Source organism: Ambystoma mexicanum, chromosome 14 (assembly GCF_040938575.1).
Source record: "Ambystoma mexicanum isolate Mex_15411 chromosome 14, UKY_AmexF1_1, whole genome shotgun sequence".
In the NCBI taxonomy this organism is placed as follows: domain Eukaryota; kingdom Metazoa; phylum Chordata; class Amphibia; order Caudata; family Ambystomatidae; genus Ambystoma; species Ambystoma mexicanum.
In genome coordinates this window covers 591,990,765-592,013,241 of record NC_090940.1, presented here as the reverse complement: position 1 = coordinate 592,013,241, position 22,477 = coordinate 591,990,765, and positions in this window count along the sequence as shown.

The window sequence follows — 22,477 nt, the reverse complement described above, 5'->3', positions numbered from 1 at the left end:
AAATGTTTTTCGGTCATTCAAAGCTCTCTGACACAGTTTTTGGGCCACCAAAATTTTCTGGACTTTAGGGGGTCTAGGATGTCTGCAAACCCCTTTTTTGGGCCTCCAAAGTTTTCAACCTTTTTGCAGGCCTAAGATGCATTTTAAGGCCCTTTTTGGGCTGCTAACATATACTGAACTTTCAGGGGTGTGGGATGCATTTTTCGTGCCCAATATATTTTTGGGAATTTCAGTGGTCTAGGGTGCGGGTTAATGCCCCTTTCAAGCTGCAAATGTTTTTGGGACATTCAGAGCTCTTTGACAGTTTTTGGGCCACCAACATTTTCTGGACTTTAGGGGGTCTAGGGTGCCTGTAAACCCTTTTTTTGGGAATCCAAAGTTTTCAACCTTTGTGCAGGCCTAAGATGCATTTTAAGGCCTTTTTTTGGGGCTGCTATCATATTCTGAACGTTCAGGGGTGTAGGATGCATTTTCCGTGCCCAATATATTTTTGGGAAATTCACTGGTCTAGGATGCGGGTTAATGCCCCTTTCAGGCTGCAAATGTTTTTGGGACATTCACAGCTCTCTGACACAGTTGTTGGGCCACCAACATCTTCTGGACTTTAGGGGGTCTAGGATGTCTGTAAACCCCTTATTTGGGCCTCCAAAGTTTTCAACCTTTTTGCAGTCCTAAGATGTATTTTAAGGCCTTTTTTGCCTGCTAACATATTTTGAACGTTCAGGGGTGCAGGATGCATTTTCTGTGCCCAAAATAATTTTGGGAAATTCACTGGTCTAGGATGCGGGTTAATGCCCCTTTCAGGCTGCAAATGTTTTTGGGACATTCAGAGCTCTCTGACACAGTTTTTGGGCCACCAACATTTTCTGGACTTTAGGGGGTCTAGGATGCCTCTAAACCCCTTTCTTGGGCCTCCAAAGTTTTCAACCTTTTTGCAGGCCTAAGATGCATTTTAAGGCCTTTTTTGCCTGCTAACATATACTGAACTTTCAGGGGTGTAGGATGCATTTTCTGTGCCCAATGTATTTTTGGGAATTTCAGTGGTCTAGGGTGCGGGTTAATGCCCATTTCAAGCTGCAAATGTTTTTGGGTCATTCAGAGCTCTCTGACAGTTTTTGGGCCATCAACATTTTCTGGACTTTAGGGGGTCTAGGATGTCTGCAGACCCCTTTTTTGGGCATGCAAAGTTTTCAACCTTTTTGCAGGCCTAAGCTGCATTTTAAGGCCTTTTTTGGGTTGCTAACATATACTGAACTTTCAGGGGTGTAGGATGCATTTTTTATTCGTGCCCAATATATTTTTGGGAATTTCAGTGGTCTAGGGTGCGGGTTAATGCCCATTTCAAGCTGCAAATGTTTTTGGGTCATTCAGAGCTCTCTGACAGTTGTTGGGCCACCAACATTTTGTGGACTTTAGGGGGCCTAGGATGTCTGTAAACCCCTTTTTTGGGCCTCCAATGTTTTCAACCTTTTTGCAGGCCTAAGATGCATTGTAAGGCCTTTTTTTGGGCTGCTATCATATTCTGAACGTTCAGGGGTATAGGATTCATTTTACGTGCCCGATATATTTTTGGGATTTTCTATGGTCTAGGATGCGGGTTAATGCCCCTTTCAGGCTGCAAATGTTTTTGGGACATTCAAAGCTCTCTGACACAGTTTTTGGGCCACCAACATTTTCTGGACTTTAGGGGGTCTAGGATGTCTGCATCCCCTTTTTTGGGCCTCCAAAGTTTTCAACCTTTTTTGCAGGCCTAAGATGCATTTTAAGGCCTTTTTTGGGCTGCTAACATATACTGAACTTTCAGGGGTGTAGGATGTATTTTTCGTGCCCAATATATTTTTGGGATTTTCAGTGGTCTAGGATGCGGGTTAATGCCCCTTTGAGGCTGCAAATGTTTTTCGGTCATTCAAAGCTCTCTGACACAGTTTTTGGGCCACCAAAATTTTCTGGACTTTAGGGGGTCTAGGATGTCTGTAAACCCCTTTTTTGGGCCTCCAAACTTTTAAACCTTTTTGCAGGCCTAAAATGCATTTTAAGGCCTTTTTTGGGCTGCTAACATATTCTGATCTTTCAGGGGTGTAGGATGCATTTTTTTTCGTGCCCAATATATTTTTGGGAATTTCAGTGGTCTAGGGTGCGGGTTAATGCCCCTTTCAGGCTGCAAATGTTTTTGGGACATTCAGAGCTCTCTGACACAGATGTTGGGCCACCAACATTTTCTGGACTTTAGGGGGTCTAGGATGTCTGTAAACCCCTTTTTTGGGCATCCAAAGCTTTCAACCTTTTTGCCGGCCTAAGATGCATTTTAAGGCCTTTTTTGCCTGCTAACATATTCTGAACGTCCAGGGGTGCAGGATGCATTTTCCGTGCCCAAAATATTTTTTAGAATTTCAGTGGTCTAGGATGCGGGTTAATGCCCCTTTCAGGCTGCAAATGTTTTTGGGAAATTCAGAGCTTTCTGACACAGTTTTTGGGCCACCAACATTTTCTGGACTTTAGGGGGTCTAGGATGCCTGTAAACCCCTTTCTTGAGCCTCCAAAGTTTTCAAACTTTTTGCCGGCCTAAGATGCATTTTAAGGCCTTTTTTGCCTGCTAACATATTCTGAACGTCCAGGGGTGCAGGATGCATTTTCCGTGCCCAAAATATTTTTGAGAATTTCAGTGGTCTAGGATGCGGGTTAATGCCCCTTTCAGGCTGCAAATGTTTTTTGGGACATTCAGAGCTCTCTGACACAGTTTTTGGGCCACCAACATTTTCTGGACTTTAGGGGGTCCAGGATGTCTGTAAACCCCTTTTTTGGGCCTCCAAAGTTTTCAACCTTTTTGCAGGCCTAAAATGCATTTTAAGGCCTTTTCTGGGCTGCTAACATATTCTGATCTTTCAGGGGTGTAGGATGCATTTTTTTTCGTGCCCAATATATTTTTGGGAATTTCAGTGGTCTAGGGTGCGGGTTAATGCCCCTTTCAAGCTGCAAATGTTTTTGGGTCATTCAAAGCTCTCTGACACAGTTTTTGGGCCACCAACATTTTCTGGACTTTAGGGGGTCTAGGATGTCTGTAAACCCCTTTTTTGGGCCTCCAAACTTTTAAACCTTTTTGCAGGCCTAAGATGCATTTTAAGGCCTTTTTTGGGCTGCTAACATATTCTGATCTTTCAGGGGTGTAGGATGCATTTCTTTTCGTGCCCAATATATTTTTGGGAATTTCAGTGGTCTAGGGTGCGGGTTAATGCCCCTTTCAAGCTGCAAATGTTTTTGGGTCATTCAGAGCTCTCTGACACAGTTTTTGGGCCACCAACATTTTCTGGACTTTAGGGGGTTTAGGATGTCTGTAAACCCCTTTTTTGGCCTCCAAAGTTTTCAACCTTTTTGCAGGCCTAAGATGCATTTTAAGGCATTTTTTGCCAACTAACATATTCTGAACGTTCAGGGGTGTAGGATGCATTTTCCGTGCCCAAAATATTTTTTAGAATTTCAGTGGTCTAGGATGCGGGTTAATGCCCCTTTCAGGCTGCAAATGTTTTTGGGACATTCAGAGCTTTCTGACACAGTTTTTGGGCCACCAACATTTTCTGGACTTTAGGGGGTCTAGGATGCCTGTAAACCCCTTTCTTGGGCCTCCAAAGTTTTCAACCTTTTTGCAGGCCTAAAATGCATGTTAAGGCCTTTTTTGGGCTGCTAACATATTCTGAACTTTCAGGGGTGTAGGATGCATTTTTCTTCGTGCCCAATATATTTTTGGAAATTTCAGTGGTCTAGGGTGCAGGTTAATGACCCTTTCAAGCTGCAAATGTTTTTGGGTCATTCAGAGCTCTCTGACAGTTTTTGGGCCACCAACATTTTCTGGACTTTAGGTGGTCTAGGATGCCTGTAAACCCCTTTTTTGGGCATCCAACGTTTTCAACCTTTTTGCAGGCCTAAGATGCATTTTAAAGGCTTTTTTGCCAGCTAACATATTCTGAACTTTCAGGGGTGTAGGATGCATTTTTCGAGCCCAAAATATTTTTGAGAATTTCAGTGGTCTAGGATGCGGGTTAATGCCCCTTTCAGGCTGCAAATGTCTTTGGGACATTCAGAGCTCTCTGACACAGTTTTTGGGCCACCAACATTTTCTGGACTTTAGGGGGTCTACGATGTCTGTAAACCCCTTTTTTGGGCCTCCAAATTTTTCAACCTTTTTGCAGGCCTAAAATGCATTTTAAGGCCTTTTTTGGGCTGCTAACATATACTGAACTTTCCGGGGTGTAGGATGCATTTTTTGTACCCAAAATCTTTTTGAGAATTTCAGTGGTCTAGGATGCGGGTTAATGCCCCTTTCAGGCTGCAAATGTTTTTGAGACATTCAGAGCTCTCTGACACAGTTTTTGGGCCACCAACATTTTCTGGACTTTAAGGGGTCTAGGATGCCTGTAAACCCCTTTTTTGGGCCTCCAAAGTTTTCAACATTTTGCAGGCCTAAGAAGCATTTTAAGGCCTTTTTTGGGCTGCTAACATATACTGAACTTTCAGGGTTGTTGGATGAATTTTTTGTGGCCAATATATTTTTGGGAATTTCAGTGGTCTAGGGTGCGGGTTAATGCCCCTTTCAAGCTGCAAATGTTTTTGGGTCATTCAGAGCTCTCTGACACAGTTTTTGGGCCACCAACATTTTCTGGACTTTAGGGGGTCTAGGATGTCTGCAAACACCTTTTTTGGGCCTCCAAAGTTTTCAACCTTTTTGCAGGCCTAAGATGCATTTTAAGGCCCTTTTTGGGCTGCTAACATATACTGAACTTTCAGGGGTGTGGGATGCATTTTTCGTGCCCAATATATTTTTGGGAATTTCAGTGGTCTAGGGTGCGGGTTAATGCCCCTTTCAAGCTGCAAATGTTTTTGGGACATTCAGAGCTCTTTGACAGTTTTTGGGCCACCAACATTTTCTGGACTTTAGGGGGTCTAGGATGCCTGTAAACCCCTTTTTTGGGAATCCAAAGTTTTCAACCTTTGTGCAGGCCTAAGATGCATTTTAAGGCCTTTTTTTGGGGCTGCTATCATATTCTGAACGTTCAGGGGTGTAGGATGCATTTTCCGTGCCCAATATATTTTTGGGAAATTCACTGGTCTAGGATGTGGGTTAATGCCCCTTTCAGGCTGCAAATGTTTTTGGGACATTCACAGCTCTCTGACACAGTTGTTGGGCCACCAACATCTTCTGGACTTTAGGGGGTCTAGGATGTCTGTAAACCCCTTATTTGGGCCTCCAAAGTTGTCAACCTTTTTGCAGTCCTACGATGTATTTTAAGGCCTTTTTTGCCTGCTAACATATTTTGAACTTTCAGGGGTGTAGGATGCATTTTCTCTGCCCAATGTATTTTTGGGAATTTCAGTGGTCTAGGGTGCGGGTTAATGCCCATTTCAAGCTGCAAATGTTTTTGGGTCATTCAGAGCTCTCTGACAGTTTTTGGGCCATCAACATTTTCTGGACTTTAGGGGGTCTAGGATGTCTGCAAACCCCTTTTTTGGGCATGCAAAGTTTTCAACCTTTTTGCAGGCCTAAGCTGCATTTTAAGGCCTTTTTTGGGTTGCTAACATATACTGAACTTTCAGGGGTGTAGGATGCATTTTTTATTCGTGCCCAATATATTTTTGGGAATTTCAGTGGTCTAGGGTGCGGGTTAATGCCCATTTCAAGCTGCAAATGTTTTTGGGTCATTCAGAGCTCTCTGACAGTTGTTGGGCCACCAACATTTTGTGGACTTTAGGGGGCCTAGGATGCCTGTAAACCCCTTTTTTGGGCCTCCAATGTTTTCAACCTTTTTGCAGGCCTAAGATGCATTGTAAGGCCTTTTTTTGGGCTGCTATCATATTCTGAACGTTCAGGGGTATAGGATTCATTTTACGTGCCCGATATATTTTTGGGATTTTCTATGGTCTAGGATGCGGGTTAATGCCCCTTTCAGGCTGCAAATGTTTTTGGGACATTCAAAGCTCTCTGACACAGTTTTTGGGCCTCCAACATTTTCTGGACTTTAGGGGGTCTAGGATGTCTGCATCCCCTTTTTTGGGCCTCCAAAGTTTTCAACCTTTTTTGCAGGCCTAAGATGCATTTTAAGGCCTTTTTTGGGCTGCTAACATATACTGAACTTTCAGGGGTGTAGGATGTATTTTTCGTGCCCAATATATTTTTGGGATTTTCAGTGGTCTAGGATGCGGGTTAATGCCCCTTTGAGGCTGCAAATGTTTTTCGGTCATTCAAAGCTCTCTGACACAGTTTTTGGGCCACCAAAATTTTCTGGACTTTAGGGGGTCTAGGATGTCTGCAAACCCCTTTTTTGGGCCTCCAAAGTTTTCAACCTTTTTGCAGGCCTAAGATGCATTTTAAGGCCCTTTTTGGGCTGCTAACATATACTGAACTTTCAGGGGTGTGGGATGCATTTTTCGTGCCCAATATATTTTTGGGAATTTCAGTGGTCTAGGGTGCGGGTTAATGCCCCTTTCAAGCTGCAAATGTTTTTGGGACATTCAGAGCTCTTTGACAGTTTTTGGGCCACCAACATTTTCTGGACTTTAGGGGGTCTAGGATGCCTGTAAACCCCTTTTTTGGGAATCCAAAGTTTTCAACCTTTGTGCAGGCCTAAGATGCATTTTAAGGCCTTTTTTTGGGGCTGCTATCATATTCTGAACGTTCAGGGGTGTAGGATGCATTTTCCGTGCCCAATATATTTTTGGGAAATTCACTGGTCTAGGATGCGGGTTAATGCCCCTTTCAGGCTGCAAATGTTTTTGGGACATTCACAGCTCTCTGACACAGTTGTTGGGCCACCAACATCTTCTGGACTTTAGGGGGTCTAGGATGTCTGTAAACCCCTTATTTGGGCCTCCAAAGTTTTCAACCTTTTTGCAGTCCTAAGATGTATTTTAAGGCCTTTTTTGCCTGCTAACATATTTTGAACGTTCAGGGGTGCAGGATGCATTTTCTGTGCCCAAAATAATTTTGGGAAATTCACTGGTCTAGGATGCGGGTTAATGCCCCTTTCAGGCTGCAAATGTTTTTGGGACATTCAGAGCTCTCTGACACAGTTTTTGGGCCACCAACATTTTCTGGACTTTAGGGGGTCTAGGATGCCTCTAAACCCCTTTCTTGGGCCTCCAAAGTTTTCAACCTTTTTGCAGGCCTAAGATGCATTTTAAGGCCTTTTTTGCCTGCTAACATATACTGAACTTTCAGGGGTGTAGGATGCATTTTCTGTGCCCAATGTATTTTTGGGAATTTCAGTGGTCTAGGGTGCGGGTTAATGCCCATTTCAAGCTGCAAATGTTTTTGGGTCATTCAGAGCTCTCTGACAGTTTTTGGGCCATCAACATTTTCTGGACTTTAGGGGGTCTAGGATGTCTGCAAACCCCTTTTTTGGGCATGCAAAGTTTTCAACCTTTTTGCAGGCCTAAGCTGCATTTTAAGGCCTTTTTTGGGTTGCTAACATATACTGAACTTTCAGGGGTGTAGGATGCATTTTTTATTCGTGCCCAATATATTTTTGGGAATTTCAGTGGTCTAGGGTGCGGGTTAATGCCCATTTCAAGCTGCAAATGTTTTTGGGTCATTCAGAGCTCTCTGACAGTTGTTGGGCCACCAACATTTTGTGGACTTTAGGGGGCCTAGGATGTCTGTAAACCCCTTTTTTGGGCCTCCAATGTTTTCAACCTTTTTGCAGGCCTAAGATGCATTGTAAGGCCTTTTTTTGGGCTGCTATCATATTCTGAACGTTCAGGGGTATAGGATTCATTTTACGTGCCCGATATATTTTTGGGATTTTCTATGGTCTAGGATGCGGGTTAATGCCCCTTTCAGGCTGCAAATGTTTTTGGGACATTCAAAGCTCTCTGACACAGTTTTTGGGCCACCAAAATTTTCTGGACTTTAGGGGGTCTAGGATGTCTGTAAACCCCTTTTTTGGGCCTCCAAACTTTTAAACATTTTTGCAGGCCTAAAATGCATTTTAAGGCCTTTTTTGGGCTGCTAACATATTCTGATCTTTCAGGGGTGTAGGATGCATTTTTTTTCGTGCCCAATATATTTTTGGGAATTTCAGTGGTCTAGGGTGCGGGTTAATGCCCCTTTCAGGCTGCAAATGTTTTTGGGACATTCAGAGCTCTCTGACACAGATGTTGGGCCACCAACATTTTCTGGACTTTAGGGGGTCTAGGATGTCTGTAAACCCCTTTTTTGGGCATCCAAAGTTTTCAACCTTTTTGCCGGCCTAAGATGCATTTTAAGGCCTTTTTTGCCTGCTAACATATTCTGAACGTCCAGGGGTGCAGGATGCATTTTCCGTGCCCAAAATATTTTTTAGAATTTCAGTGGTCTAGGATGCGGGTTAATGCCCCTTTCAGGCTGCAAATGTTTTTGGGAAATTCAGAGCTTTCTGACACAGTTTTTGGGCCACCAACATTTTCTGGACTTTAGGGGGTCTAGGATGCCTGTAAACCCCTTTCTTGAGCCTCCAAAGTTTTCAAACTTTTTGCCGGCCTAAGATGCATTTTAAGGCCTTTTTTGCCTGCTAACATATTCTGAACGTCCAGGGGTGCAGGATGCATTTTCCGTGCCCAAAATATTTTTGAGAATTTCAGTGGTCTAGGATGCGGGTTAATGCCCCTTTCAGGCTGCAAATGTTTTTTGGGACATTCAGAGCTCTCTGACACAGTTTTTGGGCCACCAACATTTTCTGGACTTTAGGGGGTCCAGGATGTCTGTAAACCCCTTTTTTGGGCTTCCAAAGTTTTCAACCTTTTTGCAGGCCTAAGATGCATTTTAAGGCCTTTTTTGCCTGCTAACATATTGTGAACGTCCAGGGGTGTAGGATGCATTTTCCGTGCCCAAAAGTATTTTTGAGAATTTCAGTGGTCTAGGATGCGGGTTAATGCCCCTTTCAGGCTGCAAATGTTTGTTGGGACATTCAGAGCTCTCTGACACAGTTTTTAGGCCACCAACATTTTCTGGACTTTAGGGGGTCTAGGATGTCTGTAAACCCCTTTTTTGGGCCTCCAAAGTTTTCAACATTTTGCAGGCCTAAGAAGCATTTTAAGGCCTTTTTTGGGCTGCTAACATATACTGAACTTTCAGGGTTGTTGGATGAATTTTTTGTGGCCAATATATTTTTGGGAATTTGAGTGGTCTAGGGTGCGGGTTAATGCCCCTTTCAAGCTGCAAATGTTTTTGGGTCATTCAGAGCTCTCTGACAGTTTTTGGGCCACCAACATTTTCTGGACTTTAGGGGTCTAGGATGCCTGTAAACCCCTTTTTTGGGCATCCAAAGTTTTCAACCTTTTTGCAGGCCTAAGGTGCATTTTAAGGCCTTTTTTGGGTTGCTAACATATACTGAACTTTCAGGGGTGTAGGATGCATTTTTCGGGCCCAATATATTTTTGAGAATTTCAGTGGTCTAGGATGCGGGTTAAAGCCCCTTTGAGGCTGCAAATGTTTTTGGGTCATTCAAAGCTCTCTGACACAGTTTTTGGGCCACCAAAATTTTCTGGACTTTAGGGGGTCTAGGATGTCTGTAAACCCCTTTTTTGGGCCTCCAAAGTTTTCAACCTTTTTGCAGGCCTAAGATGCATTTTAAGGCCCTTTTTGGGCTGCTAACATATACTGAACTTTCAGGGGTGTAGGATGCATTTTTCGTGCCCAATATATTTTCGGGAATTTCAGTGGTCTAGGGTGCGGGTCAATGCCCCTTTCAAGCTGCAAATGTTTTTGGGACATTCAGAGCTCTCTGACGCAGTTTTTGGGCCACCAACATTTTCTGGACTTTAGGGGGTCTAGGATGCCTGTAAACCCCTTTCTTGGGCCTCCAAAGTTTTCAACATTTTGCAGGCCTAAGAAGCATTTTAAGGCCTTTTTTGGGCTGCTAACATATACTGAACTTTCAGGGTTGTTGGATGAATTTTTTGTGGCCAATATATTTTTGGGAATTTCAGTGGTCTAGGGTGCGGGTTAATGCTCCTTTCAAGCTGCAAATGTTTTTGGGTCATTCAGAGCTCTCTGACAGTTTTTGGGCCACCAACATTTTCTGGACTTTAGGGGTCTAGGATGCCTGTAAACCCCTTTTTTGGGCATCCAAAGTTTTCAACCTTTTTGCAGGCCAAAGATGCATTTTAAGGCCTTTTTTGGGCTACTAACATATTCTGAACTTTCAGGGGTGTAGGATGCATTTTTCGTGCCCAAAATATTTTTGAGAATTTCAGTGGTCTAGGATGCGGGTTAAAGCCCCTTTCAAGCTGCAAGTGTTTTTGGGACATTCAGAGCTCTCTGACACAGTTGTTGGGCCACCAACATTTTCTGGACTTTAGGGGGTCTAGGATGTCTGTAAACCCCTTTTCTGGGCCTCGAAAGTTTTCAACCTTTTTGCAGGCCTAAGGTGCATTTTAAGGCCTTTTTTGGGTTGCTAACATATACTGAACTTTCAGGGGTGTAGGATGCATTTTTCGGGCCCAATACATTTTTGGGATTTTCAGTGGTCTAGGATGCGGGTTAATGCCCCTTTGAGGCTGCAAATGTTTTTGGGTCATTCAAAGCTCTCTGACACAGTTTTTGGGCCACCACAATTTTCTGGACTTTATGGGGTCTAGGATGTCTGTAAACCCCTTTTTTGGGCCTCCAAAGTTTTCAACCTTTTTGCAGGCCTAAGATGCATTTTAAGGCCCTTTTTGGGCTGCTAACATATACTGAACTTTCAGGGGTGTAGGATGCATTTTTCGTGCCCAGTATATTTTCGGGAATTTCAGTGGTCTCGGATGCGGGTTAATGCCCCTTTCAAGCTGCAAGTGTTTTTGGGACATTCAGAGCTCTCTGACACAGTTGTTGGGCCACCAACATTTTCTGGACTTTAGGGGGTCTAGGATGTCTGTAAACCCCTTTTCTGGGCCTCCAAAGTTTTCAACCTTTTTGCAGGCCTAAGGTCCATTTTAAGGCCTTTTTTGGGTTGCTAACATATACTGAACTTTCAGGGGTGTAGGATGCATTTTTCGGGCCCAATATATTTTTGGGAATTTCAGTGGTCTAGGGTGCGGGTTAATGCCCATTTCAAGCTGCAAATGTTTTTGGGTCATTCAGAGCTCTCTGACAGTTGTTGGGCCACCAACATTTTGTGGACTTTAGGGGGTCTAGGATGTCTGTAAACCCCTTTTTTGGGCCTCCAAAGTTTTCAACCTTTTTGCAGGCCTAAGATGCATTGTAAGGCCTTTTTTTGGGCTGCTATCATATTCTGAACGTTCAGGGGTATAGGATTCATTTTTCATGCCCGATATATTTTTGGGATTTTCTATGGTCTAGGATGCGGGTTAATGCCCCTTTCAGGCTGCAAATGTTTTTGGGACATTCCAAGTTCTCTGACACAGTTTTTGGGCCACCAACATTTTCTGGACTTTAGGGGGTCTAGGATGCCTGTAAACCCCTTTTTTGGGCCTCCAAAGTTTTCAACCTTTTTGCAGGCCTAAGATGCAATTTAACGCCTTTTTTGGGCTGCTAACATATTCTGAACTTTCAGGGGTATAGGATTCATTTTTCGTGCCCAATATATTTTTGGGATTTTCAGTGGTCTAGGATGCGGGTTAATGCCCCTTTGAGGCTGCAAATGTTTTTGGGTCATTCAAAGCTCTCTGACACAGTTTTTGGGCCACCAAAATTTTCTGGACTTTAGGGGGTCTAGGATGTCTGTAAACCCCTTTTTTGGGCCTCCAAACTTTTAAACCTTTTTGCAGGCCTAAGATGCATTTTAAGGCATTTTTTGGGATGCTAACATATTCTGATCTTTCAGGGGTGTAGGATGCATTTTTTTTCGTGCCCAATATATTTTTGGGAATTTCAGTGGTCTAGGGTGCGGGTTAATGCCCCTTTCAAGCTGCAAATGTTTTTGGGTCATTCAGAGCTCTCTGACACAGTTTTTGGGCCACTAACATTTTCTGGACTTTAGGGGGTTTAGGATGTCTGTAAACCCCTTTTTTTGGCCTCCAAAGTTTTCAACCTTTTTGCAGGCCTAAGATGCATTTTAAGGCCTTTTTTTTGGGCTGCTATCATATTCTGAACTTTCAGGGGTGTAGGATGCCTTTTTCGTGCCCAATATATTTTTGGGATTTTCAGTGGTCTAGGGTGCGGGTTAATGCCCCTTTCAGGCTGCAAATGTTTTTGGGACATTCAAAGCTCTCTGACACAGTTTTTGGGCCACCAACATTTTCTGGACTTTAGGGGATCTAGGATGTCTGCAAACCCCTTTTTTGGGCCTCCAAAGTTTTGAACCTTTTTGCAGGCCTAAGATGCATTTTAAGGCCTTTTTTGGGCTGCTAACATATACTGAACTTTCAGGGGTATACGATGCATTTTTCGTGCACAATATATTTTTGGGAATTTCAGTGGTCTAGGATGCGTTTTTGGGACATTCAGAGCTCTCTGACACAGTTGTTGGGCCACCAACATTTTCTGGACTTTAGGGGGTCTAGGATGTCTGTAAACCCCTTTTCTGGGCCTCCAAAGTTTTCAACCTTTTTGCAGGCCTAAGGTGCATTTTAAGGCCTTTTTTGGGTTGCTAACATATACTGAACTTTCAGGGGTGTAGGATGCATTTTTCTGGCCCAATATATTTTTGGGAATTTCAGTGGTCTAGGGTGCGGGTTAATGCCCATTTCAAGCTGCAAATGTTTTTGGGTCATTCAGAGCTCTCTGACAGTTGTTGGGCCACCAACATTTTGTGGACTTTAGGGGGTCTAGGATGTCTGTAAACCCCTTTTTTGGGCCTCCAAAGTTTTCAACCTTTTTGCAGGCCTAAGATGCATTGTAAGGCCTTTTTTTGGGCTGCTATCATATTCTGAACGTTCAGGGGTATAGGATTCATTTTTCGTGCCCGATATATTTTTGGGATTTTCTATGGTCTAGGATGCGGGTTAATGCCCCTTTCAGGCTGCTAATGTTTTTGGGACATTCAAAGCTCTCTGACACAGTTTTTGGGCCACCAACATTTTCTGGACTTTAGGGGGTCTAGGATGTCTGTAAACCCGTTTTTTGGGCCTCCAAAGTTTTCAAACTTTTTGCAGGCCTAAGATGCAATTTAACGCCTTTTTTGGGCTGCTAACATATTCTGAACTTTCAGGGGTATAGGATTCATTTTTCGTGCCCAATATATTTTTGGGATTTTCAGTGGTCTAGGATGCGGGTTAATGCCCCTTTGAGGCTGCAAATGTTTTTGGGACATTCAGAGCTCTCTGACACAGTTTTTGGGCCACCAACATTTCCTGGATTTTAGGGGGTCTAGGATGCCTGTAAACCCCTTTTTGGGCCTCCAAAGTTTTCAACATTTTGCAGGCCTAAGAAGCATTTTAAGGCCTTTTTTGGGCTGCTAACATATACTGAACTTTCAGGGTTGTTGGATGAATTTTTTGTGGCCAATATATTTTTTGGAATTTCAGTGGTCTAGGGTGCGGGTTAATGCCCCTTTCGAGCTGCAAATGTTTTTGGGTCATTCAGAGCTCTCTGAATGTTTTTGGGCCACCAACATTTTCTGGACTTTAGGGGTCTAGGATGATTGTAAACCCCTTTTTTGGGCATCCAAAGTTTTCAACCCTTTTGCAGGCCTAAGATGCATTTTAAAGGCTTTTTTGCCTGCTAACATATTCTGAACTTTCAGGGGTGTAGAATGCATTTTTCGGGCCCAATATATTTTTGGGAATTTCAGTGGTCTAGGATGCGGGTTAATGCCCATTTCAAGCTGCAAATGTTTTTGGGACATTCAGAGCTCTCTGACACAGTTTTTGGGCCACCAACATTTTCTGGACTTTAGGGGGTCTAGGATGTCTGCATCCCCTTTTTTGGGCCTCCAAAGTTTTCAACCTTTTTGCAGGCCTAAGATGCATTTTAAGGCCTTTTTTGGACTGCTAACATATACTGAACTTTCAGGGGTGTAGGATGTATTTTTTTTCGTGCCCAATATATTTTTGGGAATTTCAGTGGTCTAGGGTGCGGTTTAATGCCCCTTTCAAGCTGCAAATGTTTTTGGGTCATTCAGAGCTCTCTGACAGTTTTTGGGCCACCAACATTTTCTGGACTTTAGGGGTCTAGGATGATTGTAAACCCCTTTTTTGGGCCTCCAATGTTTTCAACCTTTTTGCAGGCCTAAAATGCATTTTAAGGCCTTTTTTGGGCTGCTAACATATACTGAACTTTCCGGGGTGTAGGATTCATTTTTCGTGCCCGATATATTTTTGGGATTTTCAGTGGTCTAGGATGCGGGTTAATGCCCCTTTCAGGCTGCAAATGTTTTTGGGACATTCAGAGCTCTCTGACACAGTTTTTGGGCCACCAACATTTTCTGGACTTTAGGGGGTCTAGGATGCCTGTAAACCCCTTTCTTGGGCCTCCAAAGTTTTCAACCTTTTTGCAGGCCTAAGATGCATTTTAAGGCATTTTTTGCCTGCTAACATATTCTGAACGTCCAGGGGTATAGGATGCATTTTATGTGCCCAATATATTTTTGGGAATTTCAGTGGTCTAGGATGGGGGTTAATGCCCCTTTCAGGCTGCAAATGTTTTTGGGACATTCAGAGCTCTCTGACACAGTTTTTGGGCCACCAACATTTTCTGGACTTTAGGGGGTCTAGGATGTCTGTAAACCCCTTTTTTGGGCCTCCAAAGTTTTCAACCTTTTTGCAGGCCTAAGTTGCATTTTAAGGCTTTTTTTTGGGCTGCTATCATATTCTGAACTTTCAAGGGTGTAGGATGCCTTTTTCGTGCCCAAAATATTTTTGAGAATTTCAGTGGTCTAGGATGCGGGTTAATGCCCCTTTCAGGCTGCAAATGTTTTTGGGACATTCAGAGCTTTCTGACACAGTTTTTGGGCCAACAACATTTTCTGGACTTTAGGGGGTCTAGGATGTCTGTAAACCCCTTTTTTGGGCCTCCAAAGTTTTCAACCTTTTTGCAGGCCTAAAATGCATTTTAAGGCCTTTTCTGGGCTGCTAACATATTCTGATCTTTCAGGGGTGTAGGATGCATTTTTTTTCGTGCCCAATATATTTTTGGGAATTTCAGTGGTCTAGGGTGCGGGTTAATGCCCCTTTCAAGCTGCAAATGTTTTTAGGTCATTCAAAGCTCTCTGACACAGTTTTTGGGCCACCAACATTTTCTGGACTTTAGGGGGTCTAGGATGTCTGTAAACCCCTTTTTTGGGCCTCCAAACTTTTAAACCTTTTTGCAGGCCTAAGATGCATTTTAAGGCCTTTTTTGGGCTGCTAACATATTCTGATCTTTCAGGGGTGTAGGATGCATTTCTTTTCGTGCCCAATATATTTTTGGGAATTTCAGTGGTCTAGGGTGCGGGTTAATGCCCCTTTCAAGCTGCAAATGTTTTTGGGTCATTCAGAGCTCTCTGACACAGTTTTTGGGCCACCAACATTTTCTGAACTTTAGGGGGTTTAGGATGTCTGTAAACCCCTTTTTTGGGCCTCCAAAGTTTTCAACCTTTTTGCAGGCCTAAGATGCATTTTAAGGCATTTTTTGCCAACTAACATATTCTGAACGTTCAGGGGTGTAGGATGCATTTTCCGTGCCCAAAATATTTTTTAGAATTTCAGTGGTCTAGGATGCGGGTTAATGCCCCTTTCAGGCTGCAAATGTTTTTGGGACATTCAGAGCTTTCTGACACAGTTTTTGGGCCACCAACATTTTCTGGACTTTAGGGGGTCTAGGATGCCTGTAAACCCCTTTCTTGGGCCTCCAAAGTTTTCAACCTTTTTGCAGGCCTAAAATGCATGTTAAGGCCTTTTTTGGGCTGCTAACATATTCTGAACTTTCAGGGGTGTAGGATGCATTTTTCTTCGTGCCCAATATATTTTTGGAAATTTCAGTGGTCTAGGGTGCAGGTTAATGACCCTTTCAAGCTGCAAATGTTTTTGGGTCATTCAGAGCTCTCTGACAGTTTTTGGGCCACCAACATTTTCTGGACTTTAGGTGGTCTAGGATGCCTGTAAACCCCTTTTTTGGGCATCCAAAGTTTTCAACCTTTTTGCAGGCCTAAGATGCATTTTAAAGGCTTTTTTGCCAGCTAACATATTCTGAACTTTCAGGGGTGTAGGATGCGGGTTAATGCCCCTTTCAGGCTGCAAATGTCTTTGGGACATTCAGAGCTCTCTGACACAGTTTTTGGGCCACCAACATTTTCTGGACTTTAGGGGGTCTACGATGTCTGTAAACCACTTTTTTGGGCTTCCAAATTTTTCAACCTTTTTGCAGGCCTAAAATGCATTTTAAGGCCTTTTTTGGGCTGCTAACATATACTGAACTTTCCGGGGTGTAGGATGCATTTTTTGTACCCAAAATCTTTTTGAGAATTTCAGTGGTCTAGGATGCGGGTTAATGCCCCTTTCAGGCTGCAAATGTTTTTGAGACATTCAGAGCTCTCTGACACAGTTTTTGGGCCACCAACATTTTCTGGACTTTAAGGGGTCTAGGATGCCTGTAAACCCCTTTTTTGGGCCTCCAAAGGTTTCAACATTTTGCAGGCCTAAGAAGCATTTGAAGGCCTTTTTTGCCTGCTAACATATTTTGAACGTTCAGGGGTGCAGGATGCATTTTCCGTGCCCAAAATAATTTTGGGAAATTCACTGGTCTAGGATGCGGGTTAATGCCCCTTTCAGGCTGCTAATGTTTTTGGGACATTCAGAGCTCTCTGACACAGTTTTTGGGCCACCAACATTTTCTGGACTTTAGGGGGTCTAGGATGCCTCTAAACCCCTTTCTTGGGCCTCCAAAGTTTTCAACCTTTTTGCAGGCCTAAGATGCATTTTAAGGCCTTTTTTGCCTGCTAACATATACTGAACTTTCAGGGGTGTAGGATGCATTTTCTGTGCCCAATGTATTTTTGGGAATTTCAGTGGTCTAGGGTGCGGGTTAATGCCCATTTCAAGCTGCAAATGTTTTTGGGTCATTCAGAGCTCTCTGACAGTTTTGGGCCATCAACATTTTCTGGACTTTAGGGGGTCTAGGATGTCTGCAAACCCCTTTTTTGGGCATGCAAAGTTTTCAACCTTTTTGCAGGCCTAAGCTGCATTTTAAGGCCTTTTTTGGGTTGCTAACATATACTGAACTTTCAGGGGTGTTGGATGCATTTTTTATTCGTGCCCAATATATTTTTGGGAATTTCAGTGGTCTAGGGTGCGGGTTAATGCCCATTTCAAGCTGCAAATGTTTTTGGGTCATTCAGAGCTCTCTGACAGTTGTTGGGCCACCAACATTTTGTGGACTTTAGGGGGCCTAGGATGTCTGTAAACCCCTTTTTTGGGCCTCCAATGTTTTCAACCTTTTTGCAGGCCTAAGATGCATTGTAAGGCCTTTTTTTGGGCTGCTATCATATTCTGAACGTTCAGGGGTATAGGATTCATTTTACGTGCCCGATATATTTTTGGGATTTTCTATGGTCTAGGATGCGGGTTAATGCCCCTTTCAGGCTGCAAATGTTTTTGGGACATTCAAAGCTCTCTGACACAGTTTTTGGGCCACCAACATTTTCTGGACTTTAGGGGGTCTAGGATGTCTGCATCCCCTTTTTTGGGCCTCCAAACCTTTAAACCTTTTTGCAGGCCTAAAATGCATTTTAAGGCCTTTTTTGGGCTGCTAACATATTCTGATCTTTCAGGGGTGTAGGATGCATTTTTTTTCGTGCCCAATATATTTTTGGGAATTTCAGTGGTCTAGGGTGCGGGTTAATGCCCCTTTCAGGCTGCAAATGTTTTTGGGACATTCAGAGCTCTCTGACACAGATGTTGGGCCACCAACATTTTCTGGACTTTAGGGGGTCTAGGATGTCTGTAAACCCCTTTTTTGGGCATCCAAAGTTTTCAACCTTTTTGCCGGCCTAAGATGCATTTTAAGGCCTTTTTTGCCTGCTAACATATTCTGAACGTCCAGGGGTGCAGGATGCATTTTCCGTGCCCAAAATATTTTTGAGAATTTCAGTGGTCTAGGATGCGGGTTAATGCCCCTTTCAGGCTGCAAATGTTTTTTGGGACATTCAGAGCTCTCTGACACAGTTTTTGGGCCACCAACATTTTCTGGACTTTAGGGGGTCTAGGATGTCTGTAAACCCCTTTTTTGGGCTTCCAAAGTTTTCAACCTTTTTGCAGGCCTAAGATGCATTTTAAGGCCTTTTTTGCCTGCTAACATATTGTGAACGTCCAGGGGTGTAGGATGCATTTTCCGTGCCCAAAATATTTTTGAGAATTTCAGTGGTCTAGGATGCGGGTTAATGCCCCTTTCAGGCTGCAAATGTTTGTTGGGACATTCAGAGCTCTCTGACACAGTTTTTAGGCCACCAACATTTTCTGGACTTTAGGGGGTCTAGGATGTCTGTAAACCCCTTTTTTGGGCCTCCAAAGTTTTCAACCTTTTTGCAGGCCTAAGATGCATTTTAAGGCATTTTTTGCCAACTAACATATTCTGAACGTTCAGGGGTGTAGGATGCATTTTCCGTGCCCAAAATATTTTTTAGAATTTCAGTGGTCTATGATGCGGGTTAATGCCCCTTTCAGGCTGCAAATGTTTTTGGGAAATTCAGAGCTTTCTGACACAGTTTTTGGGCCACCAACATTTTCTGGACTTTAGGGGGTCTAGGATGCCTGTAAACCCCTTTCTTGGGCCTCCAAAGTTTTCAAACTTTTTGCCGGTCTAAGATGCATTTTAAGGCCTTTTTTGCCTGCTAACATATTCTGAACGTCCAGGGGTGCAGGATGCATTTTCCGTGCCCAAAATATTTTTGAGAATTTCAGTGGTCTAGGATGCGGGTTAATGCCCCTTTCAGGCTGCAAATGTTTTTTGGGACATTCAGAGCTCTCTGACACAGTTTTTGGACCACCAACATTTTCTGGACTTTAGGGGGTCCAGGATGTCTGTAAACCCCTTTTTTGGGCTTCCAAAGTTTTCAACCTTTTTGCAGGCCTAAGATGCATTTTAAGGCCTTTTTTGCCTGCTAACATATTGTGAACGTCCAGGGGTGTAGGATGCATTTTCCGTGCCCAAAAGTATTTTTGAGAATTTCAGTGGTCTAGGATCCGGGTTAATGCCCCTTTCAGGCTGCAAATGTTTGTTGGGACATTCAGAGCTCTCTGACACAGTTTTTAGGCCACCAACATTTTCTGGACTTTAGGGGGTCTAGGATGTCTGTAAACCCCTTTTTTGGGCCTCCAAAGTTTTCAACCTTTTTGCAGGCCTAAGATGCATTTTAAGGCATTTTTTGCCAACTAACATATTCTGAACGTTCAGGGGTGTAGGATGCATTTTCCGTGCCCAAAATATTTTTTAGAATTTCAGTGGTCTAGGATGCGGGTTAATGCCCCTTTCAGGCTGCAAATGTTTTTGGGAAATTCAGAGCTTTCTGACACAGTTTTTGGGCCACCAACATTTTCTGGACTTTAGGGGGTCTAGGATGCCTGTAAACCCCTTTCTTGGGCCTCCAAAGTTTTCAACATTTTGCAGGCCTAAGAAGCATTTTAAGGCCTTTTTTGGGCTGCTAACATATACTGAACTTTCAGGGTTGTTGGATGAATTTTTTGTGGCCAATATATTTTTGGGAATTTCAGTGGTCTAGGGTGCGGGTTAATGCCCCTTTCAAGCTGCAAATGTTTTTGGGTCATTCAGAGCTCTCTGACAGTTTTTGGGCCACCAACATTTTCTGGACTTTAGGGGTCTAGGATGCCTGTAAACCCCTTTTTTGGGCATCCAAAGTTTTCAACCTTTTTGCAGGCCTAAGGTGCATTTTAAGGCCTTTTTTGGGTTGCTAACATATACTGAACTTTCAGGGGTGTAGGATGCATTTTTCGGGCCCAATATATTTTTGAGAATTTCAGTGGTCTAGGATGCGGGTTAAAGCCCCTTTGAGGCTGCAAATGTTTTTGGGTCATTCAAAGCTCTCTGACACAGTTTTTGGGCCACCAACATTTTCTGGACTTTAGGGGGTCTAGGATGCCTTTAAACCCCTTTTTGGGCCTCCAAAGTTTTCAACATTTTGCAGGCCTAAGAAGCATTTTAAGGCCTTTTTTGGGCTGCTAACATATACTGAACTTTCAGGGTTGTTGGATGAATTTTTTGTGGCCAATATATTTTTGGGAATTTCAGTGGTCTCGGATGCGGGTTAATGCCCCTTTCAAGCTGCAAGTGTTTTTGGGACATTCAGAGCTCTCTGACACAGTTGTTGGGCCACCAACATTTTCTGGACTTTAGGGGATCTAGGATGTCTGTAAACCCCTTTTCTGGGCCTCCAAAGTTTTCAACCTTTTTGCAGGCCTAAGGTGCATTGTAAGGCCTTTTTTGGGTTGCTAACATATACTGAACTTTCAGGGGTGTAGGATGCATTTTTCGGGCCCAATATATTTTTGGGAATTTCAGTGGTCTAGGGTGCGGGTTAATGCCCATTTCAAGCTGCAAATGTTTTTGGGTCATTCAGAGCTCTCTGACAGTTGTTGGGCCACCAACATTTTGTGGACTTTAGGGGGTCTAGGATGCCTGTAAACCCCTTTTTTGGGCCTCCAAAGTTTTCAACCTTTTTGCAGGCCTAAGATTCAATTTAACGCCTTTTTTGGGCTGCTAACATATTCTGAACTTTCAGGGGTATAGGATTCATTTTTCGTGCCCAATATATTTTTGGGATTTTCAGTGGTCTAGGATGCGGGTTAATACCCCTTTGAGGCTGCAAATGTTTTTGGGTCATTCAAAGCTCTCTGACACAGTTTTTGGGCCACCAAAATTTTCTGGACTTTAGGGGGTCTAGGATGTCTGTAAACCCCTTTTTTGGGCCTCCAAACTTTTAAACCTTTTTGCAGGCCTAAGATGCATTTTAAGGCCTTTTTTGGGATGCTAACATATTCTGATCTTTCAGGGGTGTAGGATGCATTTTTTTTCGTGCCCAATATATTTTTGGGAATTTCAGTGGTCTAGGGTGCGGGTTAATGCCCCTTTCAAGCTGCAAATGTTTTTGGGTCATTCAGAGCTCTCTGACACAGTTTTTGGGCCACTAACATTTTCTGGACTTTAGGGGGTCTAGGATGTCTGTAAACCCCTTTTCTGGGCCTCCAAAGTTTTCAACCTTTTTGCAGGCCTAAGGTGCATTTTAAGGCCTTTTTTGGGTTGCTAACATATACTGAACTTTCAGGGGTGTAGGATGCATTTTTCGTGCACAATATATTTTTGGGAATTTCAGTGGTCTAGGATGCGTTTTTGGGACATTCAGAGCTCTCTGACACAGTTGTTGGGCCACCAACATTTTCTGGACTTTAGGGGGTCTAGGATGTCTGTAAACCCCTTTTCTGGGCCTCCAAAGTTTTCAACCTTTTTGCAGGCCTAAGGTGCATTTTAAGGCCTTTTTTGGGTTGCTAACATATACTGAACTTTCAGGGGTGTAGGATGCATTTTTCGGGCCCAATATATTTTTGGGAATTTCAGTGGTCTAGGGTGCGGGTTAATGCCCCTTTCAAGCTGCAAATGTTTTTGAGTCATTCAGAGCTCTCTGACAGTTGTTGGGCCACCAACATTTTGTGGACTTTAGGGGGTCTAGGATGTCTGTAAACCCCTTTTTTGGGCCTCCAAAGTTTTCAACCTTTTTGCAGGCCTAAGATGCATTGTAAGGCCTTTTTTTGGGCTGCTATCATATTCTGAACGTTCAGGGGTATAGGATTCATTTTTCGTGCCCAATATATTTTTGGGATTTTCAGTGGTCTAGGATGCGGGTTAATGCCCCTTTGAGGCTGCAAATGTTTTTGGGACATTCAGAGCTCTCTGACACAGTTTTTGGGCCACCAACATTTCCTGGATTTTAGGGGGTCTAGGATGCCTGTAAACCCCTTTTTGGGCCACCAAAGTTTTCAACATTTTGCAGGCCTAAGAAGCATTTTAAGGCCTTTTTTGGGCTGCTAACATATACTGAACTTTCAGGGGTGTAGAATGCATTTTTCGGGCCCAATATATTTTTGGGAATTTCAGTGGTCTAGGATGCGGGTTAATGCCCATTTCAAGCTGCAAATGTTTTTGGGACATTCAGAGCTCTCTGACACAGTTTTTGGGCCACCAACATTTTCTGGACTTTAGGGGGTCTAGGATGTCTGCATCCCCTTTTTTGGGCCTCCAAAGTTTTCAACCTTTTTGCAGGCCTAAGATGCATTTTAAGGCCTTTTTTGGACTGCTAACATATACTGAACTTTCAGGGGTGTAGGATGTATTTTTTTTCGTGCCCAATATATTTTTGGGAATTTCAGTGGTCTAGGGTGCGGTTTATTGCCCCTTTCAAGCTGCAAATGTTTTTGGGTCATTCAGAGCTCTCTGACAGTTTTTGGGCCACCAACATTTTCTGGACTCTAGGGGGTCTAGGATGCCTGTAAACCCCTTTCTTGGGCCTCCAAAGTTTTCAACCTTTTTGCAGGCCTAAGATGCATTTTAAGGCATTTTTTGCCTGCTAACATATTCTGAACGTCC